The 17110-nt window shown below is 56.1% G+C and overlaps 1 protein-coding gene across 1 annotated transcript in view; it reads right to left on the bottom strand.

The window, feature by feature from the left end:
- The window catches only part of GSTM3 (glutathione S-transferase mu 3), a 229726-nt gene that overhangs the window by 18550 nt on the left and 194066 nt on the right, over positions 1-17110 (bottom strand). The gene's annotated exons all lie outside the window — the stretch shown is intronic.

Here is a 17110-nt window from a genome sequence, read left to right as displayed (position 1 = left end):
GTGAAGGGGAGTCCTGTGCTCTGGAGCCCGGCCTGCATCCTTGCCCTTAGCCCCTTGGCTTCTGCTGGGCCATCCCAGGAGACCTCCTCACTCTATCCCCAACCCCCAAGGTCCTGGAAGGCTGGAGTCCTGGAAGGCTGGAATCCAGGGGTTGGTTCCTGGCCTGGGGCCTTCCCGCCTGCCAGAGTCCCTCACAAAGCCATCCGAGAGGCCCAGGGACCAGGTGCCTAGGGGGTGAGTCCTGGGCCCACGGCCTTGTGGGAACCAGCCCTCCCAACCCCCTGTGTTTCTGTTCAGTGGGTCTCGGCCTCCTGGTCCTTCAGCTTCTTTCAGGACGTAACAACCTGTCCCTTCATGGCCCATCCCCCGCATCCCGGCCCTGGCCCAGGGGCCCAGCCAAGACCTCCTCCCTGATCAGCTGGGGCCAGGCCTGGGGTTTCTCAGTGCCAGGCACCATGCACCTCTGCAGGAGCAAAGCCATGCCTGGGAGGAGGGGCAGAAGGAGGGATGGAGACTGGTTTATACCCCTACCCAGGGATTTGGGGGCCATAACGATGCTGCTGAGCACAGAAAGCTCCGGGTGCCAGAGCACTGCTTTGGCACAGTCGTCCTGCTGGGGCCCCAGGAGCCAGGACTCGGGTGGGAGGGGAGGGAAGTGAGGACAGAGGGCATCTCCTTGAATTGTGAGCCTACAAGGCTGTGGGATCTCATTCATTCCCTTACTCCCTCACTCACTCACTCATCCATTCACTCCCTCACTCACTCATTCACTCATCCATTCACTCATTCACTCCCTCACTCACTCATCCATTCACTCCCTCACTCACTCATCCACTCACTCATTCACTCACTCCACAGCTATATATTGAGAGCTTCCTGCCCGCCAGTCACTGGGAGACACCTTAGAACTCAACCAGAGTTCAGTATCTTTCTCTAAACAACCCAGCCTCCCTCCCCATGTTCCCAGCTCAGCAAAGGCATCCACACCCAGCCACGCATCCAAGTGGGGGGCCGGGACCATCCCTGAGTCCTCCCTCAGCCCCCACCACCAGCCCATCCCCCCCCCATCCTGTGAGTCTCACCTCCTTAGCAAGTTACTACAGATCCACCCTCCCCCATATACCCCCTCTGCTCTGGCCTGGGCTCGGACCCTCTGTGACTGAGGGGCAGCCTCCCAGCTTCCCTGCCTCCACTCTCTTACTTATCGGTCCTTCCCCTTCCTGAAGGCAGGGGCTCCTCCTGAACTGGGAATCTGATCACTCCTCTGCCTAAAACCCATCACTGAGGCACACATCTATTAGATACGCACCCACTAGAACTTGGAAGATACTTACCATTTGCTGGATACATTCTCACTAACTCCAGGGAGCCTAGAAGTCCCAGGGTTACATTTCACAGGATTTAGAAAGAATTCCTTGTGAAAGTTTTCAGTAACACATTCTTTGGTAACTGGGACTTGGGCCACCTTGGTATTAGTTTGCTCCTAGACCATGAACTTGGTAAATGAGCCAGCGGCAGACTAACAACATTTGTGACTAGATGATGAGAGACCTGCATTTACTCATCATACTCAAATGCCTTGAGGAGCTCCCCCGACCTTCCACTGAGTGGAATGGGAGCTCCGTGAACTTGAGGCTCCTGCCTCTGGGCCCGGCCTTATCTCCCACCACACCCTGCCCCTGGAGCTCCACCCAAAGCCTAGAGAATGACTTGAGATTCCGAGTACAGTCATGCCTCAGTACCTGGGCACCTGCCGCTCTCTGCTTGGCGTGGCCAACCCTTCCTTGCTCAAGGGACACACCCGAGATGCTGTCCTATCTGCCTGTAGGCTCAGCTTCCTTGGGGCGCCTCCTCACTGCCCAAGGGACGGGTGAGGACACTGGCTGGCCCTTGGCTCCCAGACAGCTGGTACACATGTCCCTCCATTATTGCACAGGTCCCATTGATGGGTTTGTTGTCATCAGATGAGGGTCCCCGAGGAGCCATAGTCTAGAGAAGACCGTGTGAACTGTGGCATCCGAGGCACAAAGGGCCGTACTCAGCTGGGAGCATCAGGGAAGACTTCCTGGAGGAGGGAGTGCTGGGGCCGGCTCTTAAAGATCAAGAGTAGGAGTCCAACCAAGAGATGAAGTGGGGAGAGGAGGTCAGGCAGAGCAGGAGCCACGCTGCTGGGTGGGTGGGGAAAGGCATGGCAAGAAGCTGGGTATGGCCAGAGGGTGAGCCCTGTGTGTCAGGCATGCGGTGACAGGTGACAGGGGATTTATTCATCCTTATCACCTGGCAGAGGGTGGGGCCACTGAATGGTTTTCACAAAGGTGTGACGAGGATGGGGCTGGCGTCCTGCCTCTTCGGAAGGCCCTGCTACTTGCCGTCCTTGGTGCGTAGAGAGAGGCTGCTGAGGAGTGGGCTGGAGGGGCAGACCCAGGGAGGCCAGCAGACCTCTGGGGGACTCCACAGCGGGCCCTGGTCGGTGGTGGGGAAAGAGAGGTCTGCTTCCGGGAAGGGTGGCAAGGGAGCCAGGCAGAGGAAGGAGCCAGGAAAGGGCTCTGCCCTTCGGGGGAGAGGCCTGCTTTTGCCCGAAAGGCCCTCCCCTCTCAGGCCCCTGGGTTAGCCTGTGTCACGGACAGGCAGCGTCCCTTTGGCATCCTGCCACGCTCTGCTCTGAAACTGGGCAGCAGCTGAGGCCAGGAGCCCAGGCCCCCCAACTCTGACTCTGAGTGGATGCTGTGCCCAGGGTGTTCGGCCATGGAGAGCCCAGGCCAGACAGCCTTGTGGGGCTCCCAGAGCGAGCCGGGCCGCTGATCCACAGCTGGAGGCCCTCCCCCAGAAACCTCCCCAGCAGGCAGAGGGGTCGGAGTGAACAGAGCAGGGAGCCCAGGCAGCCGAAGACCCTGCATGGACAGGCCAGCCCTCCCGGGGCTCCAGAGCAGGAGGGGCTGGGTGTGGCCCAGCTGGTAGGGGCTGCCCCTCAGCCTGTGCCTAGGACCCAGAGCAGCAGAGAAAAATCCGGGGGAGCGTGTTCGGCTGTGAGGCCCTGGGCGGAGCAGAGTGGTGGCCTCTGTGACCCCGGGCAGGCGTCCAGCTTGCCTGGCCCTTCAGTCCTCAGAATGTGGCCCCCTGGGCTGGAGGGGCCTGTGACGGATCCCCCATTCTTTCACTCCTGACCCCCTGAAACACTCCCTAGGACAGTGTGCCCACAAACCACCAGGGCAGGCCCTGTCCCAGCCGTCCAGCTCTGACCGACAGTGTCAGTGTCAGGTCCACAGCTGGGAAACTGAGGCGGAATAAGAGGTGGGTGGGTGGGAGCGTCTGAACCCGAGCAGTGACAGCAGAGAAGGAAAACCCTGCGTGGTGGAGATTCAGAGGAGAAACGGCGGACTCAGTGACTGGCCGGGGCAGTGGGTGGTGAGACCGCAGGCTGAGATGGGACACAGGAGGAGGGACATCTGCCGGATGGCCCCCCCCACCCCCTTCTAAGGCCCGCCTTCAGATGTTTATAGTACCATGCTCTGCTGAAGCTGCCCAGGTTATCGCCAGTGCCTGATCCCTTGGAACCTCAGTTTCCGCATCTGTGAAATGGAGACAAGCAGGGTTATTATTTATTGAATGTGGGCCCTGGTCAGGCCCTGCACAAAGCATGACCCACGTTCAGCACGCGTGGACTTAGAAGTCTCTGGGCCGCCTGGGAGAGGTGCGAGCCCCCTCTACTGGACGGCAGGTGAATCGCAGACAGGAGACCGGAGGACAAGGTAGGGCCACAGTGTCAGGGCGGGAGACCTCAGAGGTGGGCTGGTCCAGCCTCGTGTTTTACACAGGGGGAAAAGAGGCCAGTTTCCTGTAGTAATACTAAAACGTAGTTATTAATAGGGCCGTGTCGTGAATGGGGAAACTGAGGCTTGGCGAGGTAAGGAAGCGGTCACGTATCTAGAAGAGCTTGGACTTGAATTCATGCCTTTCCACTGATCGCACGCCTCTGGCTTCAGCCGTGACGTGGGTGCCGATGTCCCTGCTGACGGCTCAGGCCTGGTCTCTCTGCCTCTCTGACCAGCTACATGGCCAGCTCTCGGTCACCTTCGGCCAGTGTCCCGTAAGCATTTCAAGCTCGCCGTGCTCCCAGCTGAGCCCGTTCCCTCCATGGCCCTGCCCGCTCCTCCTCCTGCGTCCTGTCTCGGCCTGTGGTCCCACCACCCACTGCCCCGGCCAGTCACCGAGTCCCCCGTTTCTCCTCCGAATCTCTCCGCCGCACAGGGTTTTCCTTCTTCACTGTCACTGCCTCAGACGCCGCCCCACCCCCACCTCTTACCCCGCCTCAGCCTCCCAGACCTCCCAGGGGATGGATGTTCCTTGTGCTCTTTCCCCACCTCTGCCAACAGAGCTTTCTACAGTTCAGATCTACACACGCCAGGCCCCTGTTTACAGATGCCTCAGCTGCTCCCATTGCTCAAGGAAAAAAAAAAACCAGCCCAAACAATCAAATTCCTTAACTTTGCCTGTGGCACTTGAAGTCTGCCTCTGCCTCCCTCCCAGACTCCAGACCTCCTTGGGCGTCTGCCTGTCCCGGGACCTTGCCTGGCTGACACCTCTCCATTCCCCCGTCTGACCTCTACCTGCCCTGGCCAGAAGGCGCCCTGGACACCCGCTCACCCCTCAGCTGGTCCGGACTTGTGATCTGAGCCCGCACTCCCTTCCTGCGTCATCACGGGCCTCCATGAAAGATGCTGGAGAAGGCCTGAACTTCCTCTCCGGCCAGACAAGGAGACACTAACGGGCAGGGCTTCGTCTTTGCTGAGTAACCGCTGGAGCCAAGCCGCTCAGGCATCTCACAGGTGGTTGTGAGTGAGTGAGTGAGTGAGTGAATGAATGAATGAGTGAGTGAGTGAATGAATGAGTGAATAAGTGAGTGAATGAATGAGTGAGTGAATGAGTAAATGGGTGAGTGAATGAGTGAGTGAGTGAATGAATGAATGAAGGAGTGAGTGAATGGGTGAGTGAGTGAACAGAGAAGGTAGATAGATGGGAACCAGAGGTCAGGACGGCAGAAGTGGTGGGAGAGAGGTAGTAACCCAGGAGCCTGCTCTGAGGAAGGGGTGGGCATCTCTTGGATCCAGATTCCTCCCACGTCCAGCTGCGTGTCAGGGGCTTTCTGCCTTTCCTGTCCCTGCCCCACCCCCACACACTGGTTCCCAGAGGGCAAGAGGCCTGGAGGCTGATCAGGGGCCTACAGGTTAAGCTGAGCCCGTCCTCCTTGTCCAGGGGACTGGTCAGTCTTCCCAGGGCCCTTGGGGCTAGGGGAGGAACGCAGTCCTGAGGTCTTGGGAGTGATCACGTCCCCCATGCCACAGTGATGAGGCACTGCCTGTGTGCAGGGCCCTGTGCCGATCCCTTGAGGCTGTGCATGCTCCAATGTGGCCATCCTTTGGACTAGGTGCAGATGGGCTGGAAGGGCGTGGCCACAGGGGACAGGGTGGAGCACTAGAGGACACTGGGGACAGCAGGGTGAGGATGCCTGGAGCTGGGCTGTCAGCCAGGGCTGGGACTGGAAGTGGGTCTTGAGCAGAGAGAAGAGCAAAGGGCACTGCAGGAGAGGGGATAGCCTGTGAGGGGGAGGGGGTCCAAGCTCACTGGCAAGTGTGTTCAGGGACAGACAATAGTGGCTTTTCCTAGGGCCAGTGTTTGGGGAGTGGGTGGTGGGGTATCGGCTTGCAATGGGACTTTGGAACCGAATGCCGGGAACTTCCCCCAACCTTGTCATTCCTGCAGAGGCCAGCAGGGGGCAGGACTGGCCCTCCAAATTTCCTTGCCCAGGTCTGGGGTGGAGTGGCCCTTCTGGGAGTGGGGAGGAGTACTAGGCCAGGAGAGAATAACCCAGCTGTGCACAGCTGGGGTTGGGGGAGAGATAGGCGGGGTCCTTTCCTCAGGAGGTTAGTGTGAGGTCACTGAAGCTTCCAGGTCAGGTGACCTGCCGGGACAGCCCTGGGGCGGGTACCCTTCCTTCCTAGACACCCCCACCCACCCGAGTCAGCTCTCCAGCTGTGGTGTCCCAGCCTCTCTCTCGCAGTGGAGGGGGCCCTGGCATCACTAGGAATCTGACTTGGGAACCAGCCACATGCAGGGAGGCCCCTGGGGAGAAGCAGTCCCATCCGGGGTGTGATGCCCCATCAAGGGTCCTGGATCCCCTCTTGACGAATGAGGAACAGACAGGGTCAGGGAAGCAAACCCACAGCCCGGTGAGAAGCTCAGAGGCTGACCCCCAGGTCAAGGACCACGTGGCTGGTCTCTGCCTCCACAGACCAGAGTTGGGGGGAATCACACAAAGACCCAAACAGCCCTCCTCTCCCAGAGGTCCCGGCACCTCTGGCCAGGCCGTAAGCTCTGGTGCGAACCCTGTTCTCAAGCAGCCATCTATCCGTATACTCTGTCGCTTTTTCTTTTCCTCTTAGAAAGGTGAACCCTGTTCTTGTGGGCCAGAGATTCTGTCCAGGCCAGAGAGAAAGAGAAGGAGGACCCCTGGGTGAGAGAGGAAAGGGGTGGTGCAGACCCCCAGGGCAGGCCCGCCTGCCCCTCTGAGCTGGGATTTGAGCGGGCCTCTCTGCCCAGGCTCCGCTTGTCCCTGCCTGGATGCGAGGGTGGCCGAGACGACCGGCCTCCCTCAGGGGACCGCCTCTCCCGAGATGAAAGGGGGGCCTTTTCTGGAAGGGCTCCCCTCTTCCACAAAGAGCCCTGCAGCCTCCCCACTCGGGGCCGGGGTTCCACTGCCCCGCATCCTGCCGTGGCGCCTGCTTAGTGACCGTCCAGTCCTTTGGTTACCAGACAGGGACCTGGTCCGGAGTGGGTCTGCCTGGGGCCCGCCGGGAACATGTGGGTTCTTGACTTTGTGTAGGGGATTTCACGACATGAGTCCAGGTGGCTCTGAGGGTACGTTTGGTAAAGCCGGGGACAGTGAAACAAGGAAGGCTTAGCATAGAAGAAGCAATAGGAGAGCCCAGGTGGGGCTGCCTTCACTCACTGGGAAGTCAGACAAAAGGGGGCCCTGGAGACAGCTTTAGCGGATGAGTGTGGGACAAGCTGCTGCTGCCCATTGCTGGCCTGGTTGCAAGTCTTATGGGGACCCTTAGAGTTTAGGAGGCGCACGTGTGGGGGAAGGAGAGGGAGAAGGAGCCCTGACTTGTATGGCTCAGTGGATTGAATACTGGCCTGGGAACCAAAGGGTCACCAGTTTGATTCCCAGTCAGGGCACAGGCCTGGGTTGCGTGCCAGGTCCCCAGAAGGGGGCATGTGAGAGGCAACCACACATTTGCTGTTTCTCTCTCTCTCTTTCTCTCTCCCTTCTCCTCTCTAAAAATAAATAAAATCTAAAGAATGAAAGAAGGGAAATCACCTGGTCCCTACAAACAGATGGGCCCACATTATATTATAAACAACGCTTTACAAAAAGAAGAGTGGGAAAGGCAAATGTGCTGAGCCCTCTTTCTTGAGGCTTTTGTCTCCCTCCTACAGGAGGGAGTCTGAGGGGAGGGCTCAGGGGAGGCTTTCAGGAGGCTGTTTGCCAGTTTTCCAGGTGTGTGGTCTTAAGGGTGTGGTTGGTCGCTGCAGCTGGCCCTGGGGTTGCCCACCTGGTTTCCTTGCTTCTCTGGGCCTGGAGCTGAAATGCATCTAAAGGCGAGATGCTGCCTCCAGGGAGGTGACCTTCCGCATCTGGCTGTGAACTGCTTTGCCAGTTGGTGCAACTCTCCGGCTGAGCCCGGCTATTCCACCTGCCCTGGCTTACTGGCCTGTCTCTCTTCTAACCCCAGGGGGCGCTCATCTTCCCCTGCCAGGGGCACCTGACAGAACCAACTTACATACACATATCGACTCATGTACTGTTGAAACTAATGTAACATTACATGCTAATGATACCTCAATAAACACCGATTTAAAAACTATAAAAATTGTGGTAATAGAGAAGGACACACAAACATTAAAAGCTACTCACCCTTTTCCCTCCCCCCATCCTATCCCCCGGGGAACCACTCCAAACTATTTCTTGCTTACTCCTAAGATACATTCTTTATAAGATAAGCGTACGTGGCTACAGTCACGACATGTGTTTTTTAAAATGAGACCATGCCGTAACCGCACCGTTGTACAGCTCATTTTTCTTCACCTAATGTCATATCTTTTGCATACCAGTATCTGTAGAACCACCCGTTCTTGGTAATGCAAGCAAAGTCCATTGTAAAGACTTGAGTGACTGTTTCTTTTTGATGGGCATTTAGGCTGCTTCTTTTTGTAAAATATACTTTATTGATTATGCTATTACAGTTGTCCCATTCCCACCTTTATTCCCCTCCACCCTGCACACCCCCTCCCACCTGCATTCCCCCCACTTTAGTTCAAGTCCATGGGGCATACATATAAGTTCTTTGGCTTCTACATTTCCTATACCATTCTTAACCTTTTCCTGTCTATTTTCTACCTACTATCTATGCTACTAATTCTCTGTACCTTTTCCCCCTCTCTCCCCCTCCCCTTACCCTCTGATAACCCTCCATGTGATCTCCATTTCTGTGATTCTGTTCTATTCTAGCTGTTTGCTTAGTTTCTTTCTTTCTTTCTTTCTTTCTTTCTTTCTTTCTTTCTTTCTTTCTTTCTTTCTTTCTTTCTTTCTTTCTGGTTCAGTTGTTAATAACTGTGAGTTTGTTGTCATTTTACTGTTCATAGTTTTGATCTTTTTCTTAGATAAGTCCCTTTAACATTTCATTTAATAAGGGCTTGGTGATGGTGAACTCCTTTAACTTGACCTTATCTGGGAAGCACTTTGTCTGCCCTTCCATTCTAAATGATAGCTTTTCTGGATAGAGCAATCTTGGATGTAGGTCCTTGCCGTTCATGACTTGGAATACTTCTTTCCAGCCCTTTCTTGCCTGCAAGATTTCTTTTGAGAACTCAGCTAATAGTCTTATGGGAAGTCCTTTGTAGGTAACTGTCTCCTTTTTTCTTGCTGCTTTTAAGATTCTCTCCTTATCTTGAATTTTGGCTAATGTAATTATGATGTGCCTTGGTGTATGCTTCCTTGGGTCCAACTTCTTGGGACTCTGTGAGCTCCCTGGACTTCCTGAAAGCCTATTTCCTTTGCCAGATTGGGGAAGTTCTTCTTCATTATTTTTTCAAATAAGTTTTCAACTTCTTGCTCTTCCTCTCCTCCTTCTGGCACCCCTATGATTTGGATGTTGGAACGTTTAAAGTTATCCTAGAGGTTCCTAACCTTCTCCTAATTTTTTTTTGAGTTCTTGTTTCTTTATTGTGTTCTGATTGAATATTTCTTTCTTCCTTTTGCTCCAAACCGTTGATTTGAGTCCCAGTTTCCTTCCCATCACTATTGGTTCCCTGTATATTTTCCTTTATTTCACTTTGCATAACCTTCATTTTTTCATCTAATTTGTGAACATATTCAACCAATTCTGTGAGCATTCTGATTACCAGTGTTTTGAACTGTGCATCTGATAGGTTGGCTATCTCTTCATCACTTAGGTGTATTTTTTCTGGAGCTTTGATCTGTTCTTTCCTTTGGGCCTTTTTTTTTTGGTCTTGACATACCTGCTACGTAGTAAGGGGAGGAGTCTTAGGTGTTCGCCAAGTTGGGGCAATTCTCGTGGCTGCGTTGTGACGCTGCATGTGGGGGAGGGGTCGGAGAGGAAACAAGGCCGGTAGCTCCGCTCTCTGCCAGATTTCAGTCACTTCCCCCATTTCCCACAATCAAATTGGGCCCTTCTAGTGCTGACTCTCAGGTGGGTGGGCTTGTGTACATTCTAGGACCCTGTGGGTCTCTCCAACAAACTCTCCTGTGAGGCTGGGAGTTTCTCCCGCCGCCTCCTCAACCCCCACAGGTGTTTTCAGTCAGAGGTTTGGGGCTTTATTTCCCCCGCACCGGGGCCCTGTGCTGCGGGTCTGTCCTGCTCCCCAGTTGCTCCTCCCAGTTTATCCGCACTCCAGTGTGGCACCGCCCAGTCTGCCAGCCGCTGCCGCCTTGCCCTGAGTCCTCTCTGCCCCACTGCCCATCTCCACCCCTTCTACCGGTCTGGGTGAGTGTTTCTTTTTTAACTCCTTGGTTGTCAGACTTCCATACAGTTCGATTTTCTGTCAGTTCTGGTTGGTTTTTGTTTTTACATTTGTTGTGTCCTTCTTTTGTTTGTGCAAGGAGGCACAGTGGGTCAACCTATGCCTCCATCTTGGCCAGAAGTCTGCTTCCTTTTTTTTTCCATTATAAGGGGTGCTGATATGAACAGCTATATTTGTAGATTCATTGCCAGCTGACTAAAATTTAAATATGCAAAAGGAGAAGGCACAGGGTTTCCAAATTGCCTTCCAAAATCCCTGTAACAATTTACAGTTTCACCAAAAATGTGTGAGAATACCCATTCCTCACATCCACACCAACACTGGTATTATCAAACTTTTAACCCTGCTGATTTGATAGTTGGAGTGGTATCTCACTAAAATTTAAGAAATTCCTCTAAGAGTGAGGCTGAGGTTTTCCTATCTGAATTTCTTTTCTTTTTTCTTTTTCTCCTTTTTTTGGTGAATCCCATATTGTTGGCCTTGGACCATTTGGGGAAGGTTATTATTTATCTTTTCCTTGTTCAGTTGTAGGAGTTCTTTGTGTGTGAAAGAAATAAGCATCTCAGATCCATTTTATTACTTCCTCCACTACCAACTCCATGTTTGGAAGGTTTTGTTAAATAGTGGTTGTTCAGTTACTTCTTTCTCCATCTGATATTTGCACACAGACCCTCAGAATGTTTATCAGCACAAAACGGCAGCGTTGAATTGATGCCTTTCCAGCCAAAAGCAAAGCCTTGGCATGTTTGCGTACACTAGAAGTCTCCCCATGGTGCTGAGGATACCATGGCGTGAGGATTCCATGGTGTCTGCTCCCCTGGTGTAGGACAGACACCCCACACTTAGCCATGGGGAGTGGCTGTTGTGTTGTAAGTGGCTTGCCTATCTCTCCCTTTGGACACGTGCACTTAGTGGTGTGGGTCTCCTTTCCCTTCCTGGAGGTCCCAGCGGAACTTGACTGATCCGGGGAATTGAGGAAGAGACAGGGGCAGGGAGGAGGCAGGAAGGGCTTTCCAGGTGGCCTCCACCCCTCTGGCCTCTCCACTCCCTTAGGGAAATCTCCCCAGAGCCACCTCCTGTCCCCAAGAGGGTGGGTGTAGGCCCTGGGGCAGAATAACGGTTGGTTTGCTGCAGCCCAGATGGAAGAGTGGGGTGCTAGATATGAATATGGGCCTGTGTGTTTTGAGCAAAAATGGGAGCCACAGCTGGGAGCAGGTGGGGACAGAGGCCCTGCGTGGGGAGAGGTGGTTTTCAGGCTCTTGGCCTCCATCCCCCAGGTAATACTGTTCCTTCTTGGTTCTGGGGCGTGTGCGGGAGGTGACCCTGAGATCTCAGTAGGGTGGCGCAGAGCCAAGGAAGGTTTCAGGAGAGCCTTGTAGGCTGATGGGGAAGCCTCCAGATTGGTTGGTTTGGCTTTATTTTTGGAAAAAAGGGGATAGAGGGAAAAAGAGAGGGAGAGAAACATTAATGTGTGGCCGCCTCATGCACGCCTCCTACTGGGGACCTGGCCCGAAACTCAGGTATGTGCCCTGACTGGGAATCGAACCTATGACCCTTTGGATTGCAGGCCGGTGCTCAATCCACTGAGCCATGGTTGTTTTGGCTTTTATGAGACAGCTGAATCCCTAGGGGAGGCTGTGTGAAGGTGATCTGCAGAGTTGGCTATGGTGGTGGAACAGCAGGAGGAGGAGCTGGAGGAAGAGAACACTGGGCACCCCTGATTCTCAGGGCACCGGGAAGACTGGCACCTTTGCTGAACCCAGGACACCCGCTTGAGCTGGGGAAGGAGACCTTGAACTGAGGTGGTGGAGAAGTTCTCTTGCGTCTTTGCACTAGAGACCCCAGCTTTCTAGGGCCTGGAGCTTTGCACTGTTGTCCACCTGGTGAGTGGACCTGAGGCTGGGAGGGGGCATAGCCAGGGCAGGGGTCAGAAGCAGGTTCCTCCACCTGGGCTCTGTCCGGGAAATGCTCCCCAGGCCCCAGGCAAGTGACTCACCTGCAGAGCCTGGGCTTTGCCTTTAACTGAAGCGAGGAGGTCCATACACAGTGCCTGGCTCTATTCCTCCAATGCCACCTCCTTGGTTCCGTCAGCCCCGGCTCCTCCGGTGGCATTTCCGTGGAGGTGGTGAGAGAGCATCTCCCCTCCTTCCACTGGTTTGCTTTGGTCTCTGCAGAGAGTATTTCCCTAAATGTACAAATTGACCATGACTGAATTTGAATGGCACTCCCAGGAGACTCAGTAGGTGTGTTAACTTCTGGTTTCCTGGGCCTGTCACCTCTCAGAGCTGGTAATGACACTGGAAACATGGCGGTTTCAGAGCCAGAGCCTGGCCCTGCCCTGTGGGCGCTTGCTCTGCAGGGCGTGGGGGTCTCATACCTGCCAGTGGGGCCTGGGAGGACCCCAACCCCGCTGCTATGAGGCTGGTCACAGCCGATGTGTCTGTGTGTGTGTGCGGGGGTGGGTGTCTCCAAAAATAACGTTTGTCCCATTTGTTTCTTTTTCTGGAACCGTCTGAGCAGTGTGTGTATGAGTTGGGGGTAGATGTGACCAAAATGTAGCCCTTGATAAGGCCACAAACCTAAAGCTTCTCAATGTGTTTGGTGTGGTTTTGGGATTTTTTAAATGCCTCTGCCACCCATGAAATCAAGGGCTTCTGTTTAAGTCATTCTCTCAAGGAATGCACTGAGCTAGGGCCCGTACCCTGTGCTCCAGGTCCAGACACGGCCTGTGGGTCCCAGGGATGCAGGGAGAGTGGGATCCCACGGCCGTCTTGAGCTTACAATGAAGATGGATGGGCATCGGCACAGTCCCTGTAATGGGAACAGTCACTGCAGGCTGAGGCCCCCCCTTGTGCAAGAGCTCAGAGGCATGAATGAGCACGGGACGTGTGAGAACTAGGCCTAGGTAAATACAGGGTGGGGCAAAGGTGGGTCTACAGTTGTGCATATGGAAAATAATACAGAAATTAATGAATAAGAATGCAGGGATAAACTGTTGCACGTATTCCTATCTGTAAACCTACTTTTGTCCCACCCGTACATAAGCTCAAGCGACTTGTACCCTGCAAGACTGTTCGATGGCGATCAAACAGGGGCTCGGGTAGGTGTCCCTGAGGAAATGAGGTTTACACTGAAGAACGGGGTGCCAGCTGTGGGGGGGGTCAGGAAAGGGATGCCCAGTGCGGAATGAGTGTGGGGGTGCTGGTGGGGCCGGACTGGTCTGGGTTAGGCACGGCCTTGCGAAGGGGCACTAGCGAAGGAACCCCGACAGCAAACCTCAATTTCCAGTCCTTCCCTCTTCGCCCTGGCTGTCTACCCCTGTGGTGAGAAACTGGGCCTGAAGAGGAGGTCAGAGCGCGCCCCCCCTCCCCCCGCCTCCTTCCTGGGCCAAGGGGCAGCTGATTGAAAGCAGATGCCTTCCCCGGTGGGGCCCTGCCTGGGGCGGCGCGGCCGCGGTGGGCCCGGCTCCCCGCTGCTGCCCTGGGGCCTGCACCACTGGCATGTCCAGGCCGCAGACTCCCCGTCAGCAAAGCCGCATCCGTCCTGCAGAGAGATGGTCACTGTGGCTGCCCACACCCCCAACCCGGCAATCTCCCAGCCACGGTGAGAAACCTCCTGCCCTCCCAGGCCAAGGCCCAGCCTGGGGCCCCGGCCGGGGGAGGGACAGGCGTCCGGTAGGTGCTTGGAAGGCGCAAGGCTGGGAGGGTTTCTGTCACCCTTGCCTGGTTCCTGGGCCCACCTGTACCCACACAGCCGCAAACAGGGCCACCAGTGTCCTCTGTGCTGCGCCGGCCTCTGTGCGGGGACCTTTATATCCTCTCACTGAATCTGACAAGCAGCTTCATGAGAAGGTCCGTTCTGGTGGTTAGGGGCAGGATGGGGGTGTGGGGAGAAGACTGGGTCTCACAGCTGGTAGGTGGCAGTCAGCACTGGGGTTTGAACCAGGTTCCCAGGACCTAAAGGCCGTGACCCCAGTGGTCCTCTGCAGGGGGCCCTGGCTGTGGCTCCCGTGTCCGTCAGACAGTCAGACGCGCCCTGTGCCCATCACTCCCGAGGGCTCCCAGGCCCGCTGCCGGCTGCCAGGGCCCCAGAGGCCCCACGGAGGGGCAGCTGCTGGGTGGCGGCGGGAGCCTTCTCTCAGGCAGCCTGAGCTTGCTTCTGCACTCCACCCAGGGTCCCTTCACAGAGTGGAGTCACAAATTTGATGGCTGTCTCGGAATGCCCCTGGGAGCCCTTCCCATTCTCTCTCCTGTGTGGCCGAGACTCTGCTAGGGCCGGCCACTATGTTCCCCGGCCCCACTGTGTGCCCGAGGGGTCCAGTGACCCCTTGGGTTCTCCCAGAGAGCCCTCCCTGGCACCACCCTGACCGCCCCTTGCTCTCAGGCCGCCCACCCCTCCCGTGGACCCCGCTGCTTCCCCACTGCCCTAGTTCTGGGGCCATTTCCCTTCCGCTGTGCAACCCGCCGTCCCTGCCGGGTCCCCTTCCTGCAGGCTGGTCTTTTGGCTGTCAGTCAGTTGGTCAACAAGCATCCACTGAGCCAGATGGTCATCGTGGTGGGGCCCCGGCTCTGGGGCTAGACACAGGGGACGGGACTGCAGCCTCCTTGGCCCCTGCTCCAGACGCGCACATCTGGTGCTCCCGGGGCAGGAAGAGAGGCAGCCTCTACTGCTTCCCTGGCCTCGGCTCTGCCTCCTCCCTGCGGCCTGGCGACTGAGACAAAAATGTAGAAGGGTGTCCCCGAGGGACCTCTCTTCTCTGGTCTTACCTTGGTGGCCTGGGGGCAGGAGACTCAGCCCCAAGGTGAGGCGACCTGTCCAGGGCGGGAGCTTGGGGTGGCCAATGTGTGCAGCCTTTCGGGGACTTTCAGACACAGGACAAACGAGATTGATTGTTCATGGCTAGGGTCTGGAAGGCAAAAATGAGGATCCCAGTGAGGGAGAAGGGACTCAGCCCTGGGAGTGGACACCGAGAGGCATGAAGAAGTTGTCTTGTGGGTAGGGACCCTGGGGGCCGTTCTTGCAGTGCCCCCTGGCTGTGGCCTTGAGGGGCTCCGGGGGGCACAGGACCAGCTTCCTCTTTCCGACTGTGCGGCTCGGTGCCAACAGCAGTGTGGCTATTCAGACTGCCAGCCCTCCTGGCCCCAGGGCACAAGTCAGGCTTTCTGCCTGCCTCTTGGAGAACACGAAAGATGTGGGGTTCTTAGGCAGTTCAGAGGGAGAGGAAGCTTCCAGAGGGATGCATCGCCTCCAGTCATGTAGAGTGCATTGGTTCTGGGTGATTTTAACTGAAACTGCAAACTCGAAGAAATGCAGCAATGGGGTGGTGCCCCAGTTTCCTCTCGCCGCTCAGTGCGGTCACCAGAGCAGCAGCGTCCCGGCACCGAGAGCTCACTGTGTGCCAGCTGCTTCCATAGACACTATTCTATTTCACTGCAACAGTGTAGGTGCTTTTTGGCACCATTTTACACATGAGGAGACCGAGCACAGAGAGGTTACCCAGCTTGCCCGGAGTCACACAGCTCAAAAAGCTATATGAGCTGGGCTTTGTGACCCACGTTATCTCCACGCCAAAGTCCCTCCCCCAGGTCCCTGCTGTGTGCAGGGAGTCCCTGCATCTGTGGGAGCTCAGGAGATACAGGTCTTCAGGGCGGGGACCGGGGGTCTGCAGACCTGGGGCCCAGATGCCTGGCCCACGGTCAGGTGCCCGGCTCCCACAGCAGCTGGGTCCAATTACGGGGTGGATGGCAGTCTGCAGAAAACCACCTTCTCCTGGACTGCGAAGGAATGGGGTGACCACAGACAGTAAACCCTGGGGCCCCTTGAGTTCCCACCACCCGCCCGACAGGGTTTCACAAACCCAGTGACGTCGGCAGGGTGGCCTGTGTGGAGGGGGCAGGAAGCCGGGGCCTGCGGTCTGCCGGCCCTGCTCAGAGTTTCCTGGGCCGGGCTCTGCCCGCCGGGGCCTCCTTGGGGCTCCATCAGGCCAGAGCCCCTGTCCCGAGATAGCGCCCCTGTCCTGAGGCCTTCCTTGGCCCTGTCCCGCTCTGACAGACACACCCCAGGGCCTCCGGGGGGCCGGGAATGCCCACCCCCGAGTGCTGTGCTGTGGGGAGCTTTCAGCTGGTCTCAGGTTGTCTGAAGGTTCCCAGGGACCAGCACAGGGAGGCGGGGCCGGGACAGGCCACCCACAGCCAGGAGGCCTGGGCTCCATTGTCAGAGCCAACTCTGCCTAGAGCTGTGACCCCAGCTGTGTCACCTCCCTGAGCCCCCTTCCCTCATTTCTCTCTTAGGGATGTGCAACACCCTTGGCAAATAAGACAAGACTCTGCCCAGGCCTCGTGACCTTAGCAGGGTCATGGCCTGACCTTGGGTCTGACACCCTAGTCCTCCCTTCTGGATACTCAGCCCAGGATGAACTTCCATGTGTCCACAGAAAAGGGTAAAGGCACCCCAGGTAGAGAACAGCCTGAGCAAATGCACAATCAAACACACACACACACTCTCACTGAGCTCCTCGTGCCAGGAACTATTCTAAACATTACACGTGTATTACTAACTCATTCACCTTTCTTAACATCCCTATGAAGTAGGTGCTAGCTTGCCGTCATTTAGCAGACAAAGCAATGGAGGCCCAGAGAGGTAAAGTAACTGGCCCAAGGTCACACAGCCAGGAGTGGGGAGCCAAGCGATCTTCAAGGAGATCACTTGAGGAGGCCAGGAGGGTGGGTCTGGAAAGGATGGGGAGATACCAGGACTGGGGTCACATCTGCCTGGTCCATTGCCAAGGGGCCAGTGCTTGCAGAGTGCTGGGCACATAGTAGGTGCTTGAATTGTGTTCCCGAGACATCAATTCTGTGGGAGGTGTGGCTGGCTTACTTGCCTGGGACACGCGGTTTGCACAATAAGGGGAGGCTGGAATTGCAAGGTGGGGGACAGTATGGGCCGAGGGCTGAGGCCTCCCAGACCGCCTCCTCTCCTCCTTGGCTTGAGATCTGGTCCCTGCCCAGGC

Source organism: Artibeus jamaicensis, unplaced genomic scaffold (assembly GCF_021234435.1).
Source record: "Artibeus jamaicensis isolate MK-2021 breed Jamaican fruit bat unplaced genomic scaffold, CSHL_Jam_final scaffold_1689, whole genome shotgun sequence".
In the NCBI taxonomy this organism is placed as follows: domain Eukaryota; kingdom Metazoa; phylum Chordata; class Mammalia; order Chiroptera; family Phyllostomidae; genus Artibeus; species Artibeus jamaicensis.
Note: the sequence above shows the minus strand (reverse complement) of the source record. Positions and strands in the feature narration are given on the sequence as shown.